The sequence below is a fragment of the Meriones unguiculatus genome, chromosome 2, assembly GCF_030254825.1.
Source record: "Meriones unguiculatus strain TT.TT164.6M chromosome 2, Bangor_MerUng_6.1, whole genome shotgun sequence".
NCBI lineage: Eukaryota > Metazoa > Chordata > Mammalia > Rodentia > Muridae > Meriones > Meriones unguiculatus.
Window position 1 is genome coordinate 43,695,280 of NC_083350.1, and position 17,994 is coordinate 43,713,273.

The 17,994-nt window shown below is 42.3% G+C and overlaps 1 protein-coding gene across 3 annotated transcripts in view; it reads left to right on the forward strand.

Moving 5' to 3' along the window:
- The window catches only part of Mcc (MCC regulator of WNT signaling pathway), a 350,991-nt gene that overhangs the window by 187,422 nt on the left and 145,575 nt on the right, over positions 1-17,994 (forward strand). The window lies entirely within an intron of this gene.

Here is a 17,994-nt window from a genome sequence, read left to right on the forward strand (position 1 = left end):
CTGTCTGTGATCTTCCAGAACCTTCCTTACCTGTGAACCAGGCACAGGGGAGGTGCCTAGAATAGGTTCCCTGGCTCACTGTTCCATCTGCTTTGCAATTGTGTCAGCTGATCAAGCAGGAGAGGTCTTTTGCAGTTAGAGGTAGATGAAGATGTGTCTGTGGAGAACATCTTGGAAAAAAATTCCAGTTGCCAATAGTATTTGCTGAATGCCTGGAGATAAGTGGTGAGATCCAGGGAAAGATCCCTAAGAATGAGGTGGGAGAGGCGCGGACACGTCAGCTCTTAAAGGTGATGTGATAGATTGCAGTTGAGGTCTTTAGACTGTTGCCATTCAGTGGCAGGGCTTTCGAGATCAGTTAATATCAGCTCACACATGATTGCCTGTCACACTGGAATCCTGTCAGCTTTGTGATACCGCCTTTATGAATCCAGAAGTTGCCACTCCAGCAGTTTGCTCCAAGTAAAGCAATGTATATGAGAGCTTTAGGCAATCCATCAAGTGTCCTACAGATACAGCAGGTGTTTCACCCCTTACCCTTCAACTTCTTGTATTTCTATAGGATGAGATGGAGGCAGGAGGATGGCCAACAGTCCTGCATCTCCTGAACTACCATGAGTATTTTAAGTCATAGGCTGTACAACCCTTTGTTCAGTTTTTAGCCAAGATTTTTTCCTATATTCCCTCGTTGGGTTTTTCTCTATGCAGGGAGTGTGAACTTGGAGGTTCTTGTTGTACTTATAAGATATTTGAAGCTAGTAGCATCCATTTGGACTTTAGAAAAAGTCCTTTTGACCTTTCATTTGAGATTTCTCCAGCATCACTGCCATTTGAAGAGCTATTGTTTGGATTAATGATGCTGCCTTTGGAATTTACACAGAAGAAAACATACTGTTGACTGAGCCTGGAGTCTTAAGAGGCTTCTGATCTTCCTGCAAAGCAGTTTAAAAAATTCAGTGATTTTTGCCACCAGTAGGAGATATTTAAAAATAAGGAGAATTGCTTTAAGGAAAAGAAGCACCTTCAATTTTAGGTCCATATAATTCAGAGTTGCGTTCGCATTCACTGTATAAACTGAAAGGACAACCTATTTTACCACTTTCTGTGACTTGCATTTGGGTTATTGCATGAAAGAGACTTGAAAAGATGTTAAGTATTGTATGTTCTCAGGAGTGTTCCTGAGGCAGTGTTAGGGTTCATATGGGGGAAGTCTCAGGAGTCCTCAGTCAGGAGCCATCAAGGAAGTGGCAGAATGCTTGAGGGGAAGAGGCCCTTTTCAAGCCACATATACTGAAAATGAAATTTTTATTTTGTTGGTAAGATGGCAATCTTAAGCCAGATGATAGAAACAAATCCTCGAAAGAATGATATATCTTTCTTTTGATCCAGCCCCTTCAGGACAACTAGTTTACTGACCTCAGTCAAGGTATTATGATCTAAGCGCGGAACCATCACTTCTTCCCCTCCCAAAGCCCAAGCATTCAATAGTTTTGTAATGTAGATCCTCCCAGGTCAACTTTGTGCTCCAGGGACATTTTTGTAGAAACTGACCAGCTGATTTAGAAATCCATACAGGAGTGCCAAAGTTGTCAGAATGAAGCTAGAAAAAGACAAGCAAACTTGGGAATACCAGACTCATAAAAACCATCCAAACGTTGAGGTTCAGGGATAAGGTAGACAAACAGATGACACATACTAGAAAGTCCAGACAGAGCTGCATATGACATTCTGGTTAAGGAGCTGCAGCATGGAACAACCAACCACCTTTTGTAAAATGGTGCTGCAACAACTTCAAGAGAAAAAGCGCAGTACCTCAGGCTTAACTCACATGCATATAAGTATAAACCCAAAGCGAATATCAAATTCCAGAAAACACCGCAAACATATTACTTCAACTTGAATTTCTTAATTGGATTTTATCAAACACACCAAAAAAAAAAAAACATGGAGAAAATGAATAACACTTTATTAAAACAAGAACTTTTGCTTTTCAAAAGTCTCACAAAAGGCAAATATATGGGAGAAAATATTTGCAAAACATGTCTGGCAAACAACTTGTGTTTTGATTATATAATGAAGCCTTACGCTCAGCAAGACAATGACAAAATAACCAATTTAAAAAAATGCACAGCGAAGCATGGCACCACATTCATAATCCCAGTATTCTGGGAAAGCAAGACAATCTTGGGCTACATAGGAAGATAACTCTGTCTCAATACCCCCATTCCCTCAAGGATATGCAAAAGAATGGAACGCTTGACTGGTGACAATGAATTGTCAAACTAGCAGAAAAGATAAAACATCGTTTAGACACCAATAAAATGTAACTAGCACCTCAGTGAGATGGCAACACATGCCCACTAGAATGGACAAAACGGGAAAGAATGTGGTGAGGATTGCAGTGAGCACAGAGCATCTTGAATGCTGATAGATTACTGTGTAATGATTTTATACAGATTTATTTCTTTGCATTTTATGTGCATTGGGTGTTTTGCCTGTATGTGTGTATATGTGCCACATTTGTGCAGTTCCTGTGGTGGTCAAAAGAGGGTGTGGGATCCTCTGATTGTATAATTACAGACTGGTTATAAGACACCATTGTGGTGCTGGGAATTGCTCAAGCACTGCTCTTAACTGCTAAGCCCTATCTTCTGTCCTGGGGTAACCATTTTTAAAAAGTTCGATGGTGAGTAACAAGGTAAACATCCAGGTATGTTACCACCCAGGCATTTCGAGCAGGTGGCTGTGGGTATCCATCTATAACAACCCCAAACCAGAAATACCTGAGATGTGGGTCTGCCATTGAATGGATAAAGAAGCTATGGTATATACCATATATATATATATATATATATATATATATATATGATATATATAATGTGGTAAGCAAAAGTGAATTATTTGTACATGCAAGAAAAGGAATAAATCTCAAAATATGCTGAGCAAAATAGGACAGGTGAATAAGATGGATAACTCCATTTATATAAAGTTGCATAAAATACAAACTGATTAATAATGACAGAGACTAGGCCACTGATTGCCTGGAGTTGGCAGGGGTAGTAAGGGAAAAATTGGGGCGGGGCTTGCTGGCTTCCAATCAGCTGTTCACTCTCTTGACTGAGCCTCACTCATGAGCACATAATTGTGTGCAAAAACTTAGAGTTTTATGTTATAAATATGCATGGTTTGTGCTATGACTACCCTGACTTAAAGCTGAAGCGAAAGGCGTGGGTTCTGTGCTCTCTAGATCTTTTCTGTGCCTAGAGTGCATGCTTAACTTATAACAGGTGTTTCATAACAATTTTCTGTGGTGAGTTACTGCTCAAAGTGAATGCAAAGAGGAACAAATATGCTAGGAAAATGTTTAAAGAATCACCACAGGTTCTGTAGTCTGGACTTGATTCATATTTAGGCAGCTGGAATCTCTTAGAACTGTTTCCAGTGTCTGTTGTTTACCTATAGCAGACTAACTTCTAGAAGGAAAGATTGAAACAGCAGGAGTTTGGTCTAATTGCAGCTTATACTCCTGAAACTCTCTCCTCAGCAGTCAATACAGAGTCAGCTGAGCAGTTTGTAGGTGAATAAACTGGAACCTAAGGGTTCTAGGACCCTGCCTGTTACTGCAATATTGGCCTCCACATAAAATAGGTTCACTGTTATTAGCTTCCCTTTTACTTAATTAATTCTTTTCGGCAGGTGCTTCTCCGCATCACACTGCTACTCTGGCTTTCTTGCCTGAGTCAGAGAAGAGAACATAATTTTGTCTGAAGGAAACATGACTAAATACAGACCCCGTGTATTTACACTGAGATTCTGATTAATAATGTGTGTCTATTTCTCTGCTGGTGACATGTCTTAACTTGCTATTTTTAGAGTCCCCAAGGGAAAGAAAATGTTGAGACAGGCTATTTTTTTTTTTTTTTTTTTTTTTGCTTTTTGTTTTATTTTTTGTTCAGGGATTGTCTCTTATGGTCATTGGCCCAGGGTTTGTGAAGAGCCACATTAATTCACACCTAATGGTCACAGAGCACACTGAAGCTGGAAAAGCATCCATAGGCATTACCCTGGAAGCCAGCTCAGCTGATAGAAAAGGCTCACTGACCCTCTTAAAGGATCCCTTAACTTGGGATTTCTGATTAGGGACTTCAAGTTGCACCCTGTCCTAATTTGTGGTCTATTGGAACCAAAACCAAACCAAACACCAGCACCACCCAAACCACCTTCACTTAGAGGAATTTTTTGCCATGTTGCAAAAACAATGAGCACAAAGAGGTTTATTACAAATTTAAAAATGTAAATGCAAAATTAAGTTAAAAATTTTAAACTGTGGTTATCAGAGAATGTTTTATTACTGATAAAATACAATATGATGTGTAAGGTACTGTTTTTAACATATTTCTTCAAATAGTTTTATTTTCTGCAGTGCTGTGGATGAAACCTAGGGCCTGCTCGTGGCCTAGTTAGTGTTAGAGCACTGAAATATATCCAATATATCCTAGACTTTCTTAAAAGGTGAAAACAACTGCTTAGAACCATTTCTAGACACATTAGTGAGTATATGTTGCAGTTGGCCATTGACTGTGCTTTGGGGATTGCTAGTACTAAGCTTTACGACTGGAAGTTGGAACAGCAGTTGGGGCCCCAAGGAAAGCTCTCTGCCTCCTGCCAAAGGCTGCTTCCTCTCACCTTCCTGTGTACACAGACAGCCCGGCACCTCCCCAACAATAGCTCCCGAGCTGACTTGGCAACCACTGTGTTCAAATGAAGTCCCCAGCACCCCAACATCTAAAACAACCAAACAGATAAAAGCAATGAGCTGACCACCTCCTAACAAATGTCCCTACTAGGATGGACGGCAAATCCATGCTGGCAGCTACCTGGAACAGGAGTCAGCTGAAAACCACTGTCTGTGTTTAGAGGTTTTGTAAGCTTTTCTTTTTATACCCTCTACGCTTACTTCCATCAAGAAATCAAAACCTGGATTAAAATTATCTATAATGTGTTGAGAGTTTCTGTAGTAAATCTTAGTATAGGTCATTCACAAGATGCAGTCCATCTGGCTTCTATTTTGAACAAGTTATTACTTCAATTATTTTTTTATTTCTTTACTAGCCAAAAATCTAAAAGTGCTTTTTTTTCCTCTTCATGTCTTTGTTGTATCTTAGTATACACAAAAGAGATTGTCAAACATATGGTATGCAATTTAAAGGTTTGTGAACAAATGAACTGTCTGAGAGGGAATTCATCTTCTAAAAGAACTCTAAGGTAAGCCCATTTATAATGTGAAAAAAAATTAGTTTCCTAATTTATTTGGGCACTTAGTTTGGTGGAAGTACACCCGCTTCAGTGGGTCGGCCTTGAGGAGGGAAAAGCTGAACGCACACACTTAACTAATCACTCAGCCCCACCTTCTGCCCTCCTGGCAGAGTGGATAGCGTGTCTGTAATCAGGAGAAAGCAGGGGCACTCAGAAGATCACACTTTGCCCTTTGCCCTTGTCTGACATTCAGCTCTGCTCCTGAGCTACTGCTCGGGCCCCACCCCCAGCCAGGGACAAAAACACAAGACAATCTCAGGAAGAAAAAAAAAAATTCAGATGCTAAAGAATAAAATGAATAAAGTGAGGTGGTGACTCCACCTATCCGGCGGCGTGCATTTAGGGTTGTTTGTCGAGGATAACATGCTGGTGAGCCAGTGTCACTTAGGCTGATTTGGAGAAACTGGGGAAAAGACTTGCTCTCCCTCCCCTTTCAGAAGCCCTGCCCCTGTCTGAAGCCCCCTCCCCCTCAGGTTTCTTCCAAGGAGCCAGAGTTCAGTCTAAACTAACTGCCCCAAGTGTGTGGTCAGCACGGGGCTGATTAAGTTGCAGATGTTGGAAGATTCTATTTACACATGTCCTTCCCACTCCTCTGGCCCACCCCCAGGGTGTGTTTGTTAGTCTGGATGAGGAGAGGAGTACATAGGATCCTCCACACACAGACAGATTCGTCCTTTCTCACTCCTGATTGTCTCCTGGGGACAGACAGGGTCACAGTCCCACCATAGGTGCTCTGTCTTTCCTTCTCAAAGAAAATAGCATGTTAAACTTGCTGGTCCACGCCTTCAATCCGAGAATTTGGGAGGCAAAGGCAGAGGAATCTTCGTTAGTTTGAAGCCAGCCTGGTCTACATACAAGATCCAGGCCAGTCAGGGCTGCACCAGTGAGATCCCACCCCGCCCCGCCCCCCAGTGAAAGATAAATGACAGAGCTGAAGCATTCCATCATAGTCAGACTCAGACAGATCATCAATTTAGGGACACAGGTGGAGGGCAGAGTTCGTCCCCTAATTATTTAAGACTGCACAATCCCTCTGTGACTTCCAGACCTTTCTAAGGTTGTTTTACTCCATTTAAGATCATGTGTGTGCCTGTATGTATGTGTGTAATTATTCCCTTTTGTGTTTTCACATGTAGAGTGATCGCCTTTCCCTCCTGTGTGATAGATAACCTCTACCCTCGAGAAAGATGAGGTTTTGAATATACACCTTAAGGAAAATACATTGTAACAATGTCTGAAAAATGGTTTGGTCACCAAAATGTCTTTGCTAAAATTTTGTGGCTAACTTCCAAGATATGTGGTGTACCACTGTGGTCAATTTCGTTGAGAAAAGAACTTACAGAATTCATTCCCTCACCCCACCCTATTTTCTGATGCTTTAGTTTAGGACTGACTTATGGTGTCATTATCTGGAAGCCTTCCTGGATTCACCCAAAGGCTGAGTTCCTTCCACATCTTATAATAAGAAGCCAGCACAGTATATAGTAAAGAGTAGCCATTCAGAAAATGCCAATGGGCTGCCGGTGTTCACAAGGCTTTTAACATTTTATTCTTTCTTTTTTGAGAATTTTATACATGTATACAATTAAATACATCCTACCTACATTTTCCACATCATTGTCCTCCCATACATTCCCTCACAACTTCATGTCTTTTTTTGTTTTTTAGTAACTCACTAAGTCAAGTTAGTGTTGCCTATACCTGCATGGGTGTGGGATGTCTGTTGAACCAGGAGAAATCTATCAGGGTCCACATCCTCAGTTAAGAATGATTCTCCCTCAGTGGCTGCCAGTGGCTCCTCTGTGTGTGTTGGGGGCTTGAAATCATCTATGCTGGGATTTTACCTGATTTCATCTTGCTGACACTAATGTTTTTAATTAATGAGGCACCCACCAATCCCATGTATTTGTGGTTTGTGTGTATGTCTGTCTGTCTGTGTCTGTGTGTGAGGTGGGTCTGTCTCTTCCTCTATATTTTGAGATTTTAGTTTGGTTCCAGAGACCAGGTCTAACTATATAGCCTAGGTTGGCTTTGAACTCACAAGTCTGCCCCAGCCTCCCTAGGGCTAGGTAGAAGCATATCACTACATCTGGCGCTGGGGTTTTACGTTTGATGACAGCTTGTAATATGGCCCAGCTATTTGCTTCTATAATTGAAAATAAGAAACTCCTACCAGAACCTGGGCCCTGGCTATAAAAGCTGCATCATGATACTGTACCATTGATGGAGCTAACTCAGCCATGTGATTGCCAATATCTGTGGAACCTTTTACAGCATGGCAACTTGTCCATAAAAATAACAGCCCCTGCTTATTGAGCATTTCAATCTCTCCACTGAGTGGGAGAAACATTATACATAATCCTAGTATAAAAACTGCCCCTTAAGACACAGGTGTTATCTTATAATCTAATTTCCTAGATGGATCAATTGATCTGAGAACTGGCACTTTGATAGCATCCAGAACAAGACTGACTTTCAGTCCTTACCTAGTTGGGCAATCCTCTGTTCAGGGTTTGTATGTTTTCACCCCCATTGTTTGCATTTCTCTCAACACAACACGATAGAACAGAAGCACAATGACTGAAGTTGTTAGGTTTCCCCCTAAGGAACTTTGAGCCTTTACAGCCTTTGGATGCATTCACCTTAGAAATGCTTTGTGAAGACCCACACCCCATTGGCATTTTCCGAATGGCTACCCTTCACTTGATACTGTGTTTGTTTCTTATTATAAGATGTGGACCCTGTCCTGAGGGAACACAGCCTTTGGCCAAACCCAGGAAGGCTTCTGGGTAATCATACCATAAGTCAGTATTGCAGAAGGATTAGTGCCCGTGGGAGCCAGCGTGGAGAGAGGGAGAATGTGTAACTGAGGGAGATGACTGACAGACTCCTGGAAAACTCCAGGTTAATACTTTTACCAAACAAGAGCCTACACAGGGAGAGTAACAGAGGAAGAAAACAGACATCAAGTTCTAGGGAGGGCAAGGGTTGGCAAACCTCCCCTATAAAGGGCCCGGATGGAAAAATCCTGCAAATTTGGGGGTGCATGTAATCCCTACTGCAAATGCACATCTCGTGGCCTGCTGGCTGAGTGCAGCCTGTCCTCTGCAGGCGATCCTCAGTGAGCTGTGGGAGCAGGCCTTTGAGAGTGAGCCAAGTCAGCAGAGGACACATCATGCTCTTTCCGTAGCCCAGAGTGTTTTCTCAGGGCTGAAGCAGAGCTTCTTGATGGACAGCTCTGAGTTTTCATGCATTCACAACATTGTGGTAGCCATGTATTTAAAGTCTGGAATTGGGATGGGGAGGGAAGAGGGTACATGAAAGACAGCACGACTGCAGGAAGCGCAAGTTCCAGGAGTAGTGACCGTAACTTGGCTGGTGCTGTATTGTACCCCTTGAGTTGGGCTTTTGTCCTCAAGAGTGAGAGGACTCAGGAAGCCAAGAGGAAAATAAAATGTTGCACCCTACAGGGAAATTCTTTAGCTCCTAAAGGACTTGGGGATTAGCCAATGTGTCCTCTTCCGGACAAAGTAGTTTCTGTTAAGTGAGTTAGAGAATCCTAAGTGACAGGGATGACAAAGGAAAGTTGATGGTCCACTGTGAGCGCTCATGAAGGACAGTGCGTGCCAGGAATAAGAAACTGACCTTTTATCAGGCAGCTTCAGAACCCAGAAGAGTTCTGTTCTCACCCCCTCTCTGCCCGTACCGAAAAGACCTTGAGATCTTGAACCCAGAACCCGTGTTCTGTTTCTTATGGACTCTGCTTTGACACATTGCTAAAAGCCATGGGCAGGGTTCTCCAGTGTTGCTGCCTGCCATCTGGCATTAAGAGTCCAAGTGTTCTTAAGGTTGTGTTACTATTCTCTCTTCCCAAATTGTTTTATTTATTTATTTATTTATTATTTATTAGAGGGTATACACATAAGTGTGCCCATATGAGGATGTAGAGGACAACCTTCAGGCTCTGGTTTTCTTTACATGGGTTCCCAGGTTAAACTCGGATCATCAGGTGACAATTGTTCAGCTCTTTCTCCAGCCCTATTCTCATTCTTTTTTTTTTAATTTAACTTTTTATTGATTCTTTGTGAATTTCACATCATGCACCCTGATCCCACTCATCTCTCCATCCTTCCCTCTGTATCCACCTTCTACCCCTGTAACCTCCCCCTTCCCCAAAAGAAAAAAAAATCTCATTTGGAAGCTTTAGTGTGTCACATTGAGTCCCAGATCTTCTAATACACACTGCTGTCACCTGCCTGAACCATCAAGGTAGTTCCGTACTTACTGAATGCCATAAGTAGTGTGAACTGTCACATTCACCCTACTATGTTATATTCAGCACAGCTTCTGCTCCCCGGGTTTTGTCACCCTTTCCCTTCCATGCCTCTTCCAAGCCCTTAACTCTTAGGGCTGTGATCTTGTTCCGGTTAGTACTTGAACACCATGGCATTCCACATATATGTTTTATCAGGCTTAGCTCTTGGAGGTCTCTAATTGTTTACCGGTTTATCCCTCCTTCCCTGGGTGTAATTTTTCTGAGGCAGATTTGGGTTTGTGTGTATGTGTGTGTAAGAGTGGGGTTAAGGTACATAGATGCCAGGAAAGAGTGACAATGACAGTATATCAGAGCAGCGATTCCACTTGGCATAATTGTGTAGAAAAGGGCCTTAGTTAACTCATCCTAAAATACAGGTCAGTGCCATGCTGCTGGGAAAACAAGCTTTGCAGAATAGCTTTTTAAAACAGAAAACCCACTTTTAAAGGAAGAGAGAATCCTCCAAAGACAGAAATGTTAGGGAGTGTTAAGAGTGAAACTATAAAACTGCATGAAAAGAACAAAAATATTAGAATTGAGTGGGATTGAGCAATGGCAGCAAGGAGAAGGGTAAATGTAGGAGTTAATTTTATTTATTTGTTTGTTTGGGTTTTTGTTTATTTGTTTTAAAATTTGTTCCTTTTTTTTCTTTTCTAGCCGTCAGAGCAGGACTCAGATGACTGTGTGCTTCAGAATATAGGCACTTACTTTCCTGCCCCATTGGGGGTAGGGAGTAGTTCTTGCCAGATGCTGTGTGTTCTTTGTGTGTAGCACAGGGTAGGCATGGCTTAGTGCTGGCGGTGGACAGCAGAAAGAGTACTTGCTCCTCTCTTTGGAGGAAGAGTTGGAAGAATGAAACTGCAGCAGTGGTAACTCTTGCAGGAAGTGAAGGCAGGCTTGCATTTGGATGTTGGCACTGTAAAATGAAGGCAGCTGTAGTGAGTGTGTGTGTGTGTGTGTGTGTGTGTGTGTGTGTGTGTGTGTGTGTAAAACAGCCAAGGCTGTTAGCATTCTAGCCAAGCTGTCTGCAGTGTGAGGTGTTCTAATGTTTGGGGAGGTTTTAAGAGATCAAGCTGCATGTGGCGCTTGAATACTTTCCAAGAACGTTCCGCAGCCCTCTATGTGGCTTTCTCTGGAGTAGAGCCAGGTCATAAAGCTTTGTCTGACAGTGGTTGTCAGCAACAAATGTCCACGTTCAGAAATGTGGCTCCTGCTGCGTAGTAGAGAAATGGAGAGTGGTTTTCTGCTGTTTGTTTGTTTTGCCTTTCAGGCTACAGTAGTTCTGCATTATCAGTCCATAACCTGGTAAGACACATAGTTTACCCACAGTGTAATTGTATCTACTGTGCTGTCATTGAGAGTCTAGTGGGATGCTAGTTATCAAATGCCCCTTCATTGTTTTGAATGTAGCATTCCAGCTGCAAATGTGTGGCACATCTGGCATCACCTGGACTACTCCAGCATCTTAGAGGCATTCTCTTAGGGCAGCCATGTAGTCTGTTCTCAAGAATGTGCCACATAAAACTGTTCTTGTTTACTGTGCTTCCAAAATAGGCGTTGTATGTTGTGTTTGTTTCCTTGCCAGAATTACATTCTTTCATCCAATCATTCATTCATTCATTGTAGATGTCCACCTTGCACCTGTGGAGGTCATAGGACAAATTGCAGGAGTTGACACCAAGACCATGCCTCTGGACTGTGAGAGGGTTAGGGTAGATCTCTGCCCCTGGAGTATGTATCAAAACTGACAGACCCATATGTCATTGTCTGAACCACACTGTTTTAAAGTGCTATTCGGTTCTTTACTGCACATCGCTTTCCTCCGTTAGTGAGCTTCTCTGGTAACATCAACCTTGATTTTTCTTTCTCCCCGTGATCCCTCAAGTCAGACCCTTGCATTTGCCATGTATCTAGATTTTGTGTTTACCCCTACATGCTCTTTGTTTATCCTAAGCTCCTTTCTTAGTCCCAGCCACACAGGGGCCTGGAATGAATGTCCATCTCTTAGATGCTCTTGAATATACACTCATTGGTTCCATGGGCTGCATATTTGTTCTCTTTGTGTGTTGAGGCAAGTGTTTGCTGTCCTTATATCTTTATATTTCAGTCTAAAATAGATGTTTAAGATAAAAACCTCAGGTTAGAGGTTCAGCAGTTGAGAGCACTGTCTGTTCTTCCAGAGGTCCTGAGTTCAATTTCCAGCAACCACTTGGTGGCTCATAACCATCTATACTAGGATCTCATGCCCTCTTCTGACCTGCAGGTATACATGCAACACTCATATACATAAATGAATAAATCTTAAAATAAAATAAACAAAAACTTCATGTGCATTGAAAAAGACTATTTCCTATTATAACAGAATGCCAAGCTAATATTAAACACAGAGTAAATACTTAAGAGAGAAATTGGGGACGAGGAAGAATTATAAGAAAGTATAGTGAGATGCCTTCCAAGTCTTATATGTGTATGAATATTTTACCTGTATATATTTCTGTGAACCATGTGCAGACAGTGCTCCTGGAGGCCCCCAGGGACTAGAGTTACAGATTTGAACAGACGTATGAGTGCTGGGAATTGAACCCAGGTCCTCTGGAAGAGCAGCTGGTACTCTTAACCACTGAACCATTGTTCCAGCCCCAGCTTCCTAATTCTTAATGAATCATTTCTCCTGAGGTGGGAAATTTTTTCTGTCCCTCTACTTTGGATTGACAGCTTCACCTTTCCTGGCCACAGCTTTGTTACCTCATTTCCCAACTTGGTTTATCACTCAGTTAATGCTAAAGTATATGCTACAGGAGCTGAAGGTAATGGGTTAGGTCAAATCGTGAGTGGCTAGGATAAAGAAAGAAAACCCGCGTTCAACTACATGTGCTTGAAGGCAGGTGTGGACTGTATCTTCGAGCCCTTGCCTCTGACATAGAGATGGTTATAATCAGGGGCACCATTTTTAAAAGGAGAGACAATATAACACTCCAGACATACTATTTATAAATGCCAGTGTTACCAACCACCCATACTGTTTGTCCTAGACTGGATACTTATGTTGGATATGATGAGACCCAGACCAAAACTGTGAAATCACAGAAAATAGGAGATTCCCTTTCCAAATAAGTATGGAAGAATAGTGTCACACAACTGTAGCTTCCTTTTTGTTCAACAACTTAAAGAACTTTCTCCGAATGAAATTTTATATCATGTTACAAAACAATTATTGCAGCTTTAAAGATAGTCATATGCCCGAAGCATAGGGGAAATCAAGATAGATTTACCATGGAGTATGTATATTCTAGTCTAGTCTGTGGTTTTCTTGTTTCCTTTATTGTTCTGACTGTTTATAGAGAATCCATTGAATGTACACAGTTCACCTCATTGATCTAGGGGAGACTTGGTTTTCTTTTGGAGGGGAGAGGAATCCTTGACTGGTTGGTCAGCTAGAGAAGTATAGGTGGAACAATGCCATTTTGGAGAATAAAAATTATATTTGAAGCCTTGCTTCTACTTTGGAGGAATTGCTTCTCCTTTGGAGGAATTTTAATGTTTGCTTTTTATAACTTGAGGTAAACATGTCAAGTACGCCTTAAAGATCAGAAATGAGTTTTGCTTGCATGAAGAAATGAATTATTTAGAGTGTCAATCTTGGTCTGTAAGAAGCTGTCAGGAGAACCCAGACACTTGACACAGAGTATGGGCTGCTACTGTTTGGTATACACCTTCTATTAAAGCCCTGGTTGTGGAAGATGATATTTAGGGAAAGTAATTTAAAAGGCCCTCTCTACCCATTTACTCTCTGAAGTCATGGAGGATCTGTCACAGAACAGTGTGTGTATGCATCGCTTTGTCTGTTAACCCTGGACCCAATGGTCCCAGAATGCATGGTGTCAGTGTTGGGCTCCTGAAGCTTACAGTACACTATAGCTTATAGGGGCACTAAGATATCTAATTTGCCTTTGGGTAACACAGTGAGGATCTTTGTAATTCATCAGGTAAGAGCTCTCTGTTAATGAAAGAGATGTTTATCTCCTCTATGATACTCCTGCTCTCACTTTTCTCTTTATCCCCCTTTGCCTCAGTGTCTTTTAGCATCACAACATCTACATTGTCCCTTAGGGTTCAAAAGTTTCCTTTCATTCTTTCCTTCATTTCACATTTCAGATGAAAATTAAAGGCCCATCCCTTCTCAAAGAACCTAGTTTAGAAAGGTTTGGGCTCTTGCTTGTTTTAGGCAAGACCAACAGTCTAATCTTGGGCGAACGGTCAGGGAGCCCGGCTATAAATAAGATCCTCTCACAGGGCGATTTTCCTTCTGCATAGATTTTGGGACTTCATAGAGAAGAGTCTGTCTCATCAGTCTGGGGAATGAACAGGTAGATGCCAACCTCCCTTTCTTCAAGTTGGTCATTCAAGAGCCCGGTTTAGAGTAATTATCCAACAGATGGTCACGATGGCTGTGACATGCCACCACTTTGGTTGAGATCCTCAGTGTTCCCTAAAGGTTCATACACTGAATTGTGTACTCACTAGGGCACAACTGGGAGGTGGGAAAGCCTGGAAAGGGTGATACCTGATTCAAAGGCTTTGAGTCACTTGGAATGTGCCTTTCCGGCTCGTTCCACTTTCTCTCTTTGCTTCCCAGCCATAAGCTAAGTGGGTTTGTCATGCCACTCTCTGTTACTGTGATGGGCTGCCACAGAGGCAGAATATCATGGCCAGCCAAACAGCCATTTGTCTTTATTAGTTGATTATCTTGGGTATTTGATATAGTAACAACAAGGTGACTGACTATTCCAGGCACTGTGGTGGTATAGAGAGGTGTCAGCAGACGTGAAGCCACTAGAGGGAAACATAGGGAAAACACTTCAAGGTATTGCAAGAGCTTTCTAGAAAGAACTGCAGTAGCCTGAAACTAAACAGCTCTGTGCAGCAAAAGAGGCAATCAGGGCGAAGGAACAGAGAACACTGGGCCTGGGAAGCTGTCTTGGCAGTTAAAAGCATGTCTTGTTCTTTCAGAGGACCGGAGTTTGCTTCCCATCGCCCACACCAGGAGTTTTACAACCACCTGCAGCCCCAGCTCCGGGGTATCTGATGCACTCCTTTCACAGGAACTTGTGTTCACATGTGCACGGATCCACACACAGACATACACCTGTGCACATAGTTAAAAAAATAAAATAAAATAAAAAGTAATTGAGAAAGACCTTGCCAGTTGCATCAGACAGGAAATTAATATCTAGAACTGACCAATAAAGTAATATGAAATGTATCTAATCAAAAAACGGGCCAATGAACTGAATACAGTTCTTGTAAGAAGGCCTAAAATCGCAGAACGGCCAGTCAGACAACACATGCTGGCAAGGATACAGGGAGAGAGAGGGTCATGGAGGTCCCTCAGAAAACCAAAAATGGAACTCTGATAGACCCGAAGGAGTCTATCAGACTCACATGCCACAGAGACACTTGCATATTTGTGCTCATTGCTGTACCATTTGCAATAGCCAAGTCATGGAGTTAATTTACAAGTTCATCGGCAGATACATACAAAAAGAACATGTGGCACACTGGCACGCATTCCGCCATAAAGATGAGCCTGTGACGTTCACAAGAAGACAGATGCTACTAGAGATGTGAAACAACGTGAAATCCAGACAAATGTCACATTTCCTGTTGTGTGTGGAATCTAGACTTAAGCTTGACTCCCCCAAACCCCCTCCTGTGTGTATGTGTGTTTGTGTGCACATGAGTCATACGTGTGGGGTATGGGTATGTGTGGTGTGTGCGTGTGTGTTTGTGCACGTGCGTATGTGTACATGGTTGGGGTGGGGGCTGTAGGACATGAAAGTAGAAATGGGTCTGTGAGAGGGAAAGACGAGCTCTAAGAATGTATGACACAAAAGCGGAAGAGGACTACACGGGAAGAGAAAATGGACCAGCAAGTGTGCGAAAAGGGGGCCAGGGAGGGGAAAAGATGAAGTATAATGATGAAGGTGTGAAATGAAACCAAGCTGTTGTGTCTTAACCAAAACTAGGGAAATAACAAACTTCTCATTTCCAAAAGAAAATGCCCCAGGCTTGTCCACTTTGGTCGCTTCTGTGCTTTGTCTGGATTAGTCTAGTTTTCCTGTAGTGAACAGACCAGTGTGGTCATGAGCGGGGAAGGAAGCAGGAACCACAGCACCACGTAGCAAGTGGTAGACTCTTGTACATACTGCTTTGACAGGCACATATTGCTGGTGACAAAACATGTAAATTGGCAAATTCTCTCCTTCCATTGAGGAAATTCAAGGTCCTCAGACCCAGGTTCCGAGACGGAGAGCAGGGAAATGTGGCCCAGGAGAAGGACTCCCTGCTTTGTCAGTAAAGGCCAGTTTGCTGAGGTTTGTTTTTGTGTATGTTGCTCTCATCGTTACCTTTAGCCCCCGGATCGTAGTGGACCACGGATATGCCTCCTTTCAGATTGTTGGTTTGTAGCTGAAGAATGCTGTGAGTGGACTTCTGGTGAATGAGCTCATATTTAAGTGGCCAAGGAAACTGCTCTATTCAAGAGGGCCCCGCTGAGAGGCACTTTACACAGTGCCATTCGCACTGTACTCTCTGAATACCCGCATGGATAGACAATGGGAAGAAGAGATGGTTTCATTTCCTGGGAGCAAGTCTCATTCTTCGCTTTGCAGACACTCTCCTCTGGTAGATAGACGTCTCAGACCCTGCCTGCCCCTTTATAATTCACCACCACTGTGCTGTGTTCATGCTAACAAAACAGCAAACACTCACCGCTCACTGCTGACCAGGCTCTGTGCCACACACCTTGTGTCTGTTGTCTCTCTTGTTGCTCACAGCCAACCTGTGACAGGAACACACAATGGTCTGGGTGTGAAGAGGCAAACTGACTTGCTTTCCTGGTCACTTAAGCGGTGGCTCTGATTTCAAACACAGATCAGATTCCAATGTTTCTAACCCTGGAATTCATTTCTTCCAAAATAAAAGCTGCTGTGTCCTAGGGTCTCACTAAGGAAAATGACAGGTCGGGGGGCAGGGGAGAAAAGAGAAAAAGCGAGAAACAGTAGGCTATGGTTGGCATTCAGATGCCTGCCTCCTTAAATGAAAGTGAGAAGCAACATTTGGTAATGGAATCCCCTGTAGGTTTGGCTATAAAACCAACCCCCATTTGACAGCCTGCTGTGTGGTGTGTGGGAAGGAGTTACTGAGTGGATCCCTCTTTATTTTAAGACTTTAGGAGCTTCTCTATAGTGCATGTTTAAATGTATCAGTTATATTTAAAATGAAGATTTTTATCATGGTTCAGTCAATTTGCCGAATCAACTTTGCCTTGACTTTGAGGCCTTTTTGTAACTGACCAACTTCAAGAAGCACTATGATCAGAAAGTAGCTGGAATTTTCACGTCCTCTTATACATAGAATTGTGACACAGACAACAATAACAGAGCTTTAGGATGGATTTTCGTTGTTTTTTCCCAGATTCTGGCTAGCTCTGTGCTTCCTCATGTAAGTGTTCTTCTTGCTCCTCTGTTATTCTGTGTCTCCCTCATCTCTGACCAGTGGGAGCACCACATTCTAATTCTAAATGTTGATTTTTGTTTGGAAGCATTAAAAAAAAAAATCAATGCATTTGTAAGAGAAAAAGATTGAGGGTGAATAACTCATCACAGCTTTGGAACTAAAAGTGCCACTTTTGATAATGATAAATAGAGCTTTCCTGGGGATAACTCTCTATGCAGAGGGCTTCATTTGTCAGACTAGCTTTAAAAGTTTAGTGCTAGAAAAATCATTTATATACATACATTTTTGTATACACACACACACAATATACTTATATAGACATATATTTATATATACCTAAATATACATATATATACATATATGTGTACATATATGTATATATATACATATATATGTGCATGCATATACATGCATGTATGTGTGACTATATATAAACCCTTCTTGCTTTTACATATAATGCCACTTAAGCATCCATACAAATCCTCGATATGGTCTCTTCAGGCATCTCTGGGAATACTCCCATTATCCTCTTGACAGTATATCCTTGTAGGCATCATGCTTCTTCTCCCTCCTGCTTGCTCAGAAAGCCTGAAAATAAAGGCTGGTGTTCCATGCCGGGTTTGTGACACATGCCTTTAATCCCAGGGCAGAGGTAGGCAGATCTCTGACTTCTGGGTCAGCCTGTTCTACAGAGTGAGTTCCAGGAAGCCATAGCTGCATAATGAGAGCCTGTCTGCGGGTGGCCGGGAGGGGAGAGAAAGACTAGTATTCCTTTGCACCAGGCATCATGCTTCAGAAAGGGGATGGAAACCGCTAGAACAGAGCTAAGCAAACGAGGCACGTTT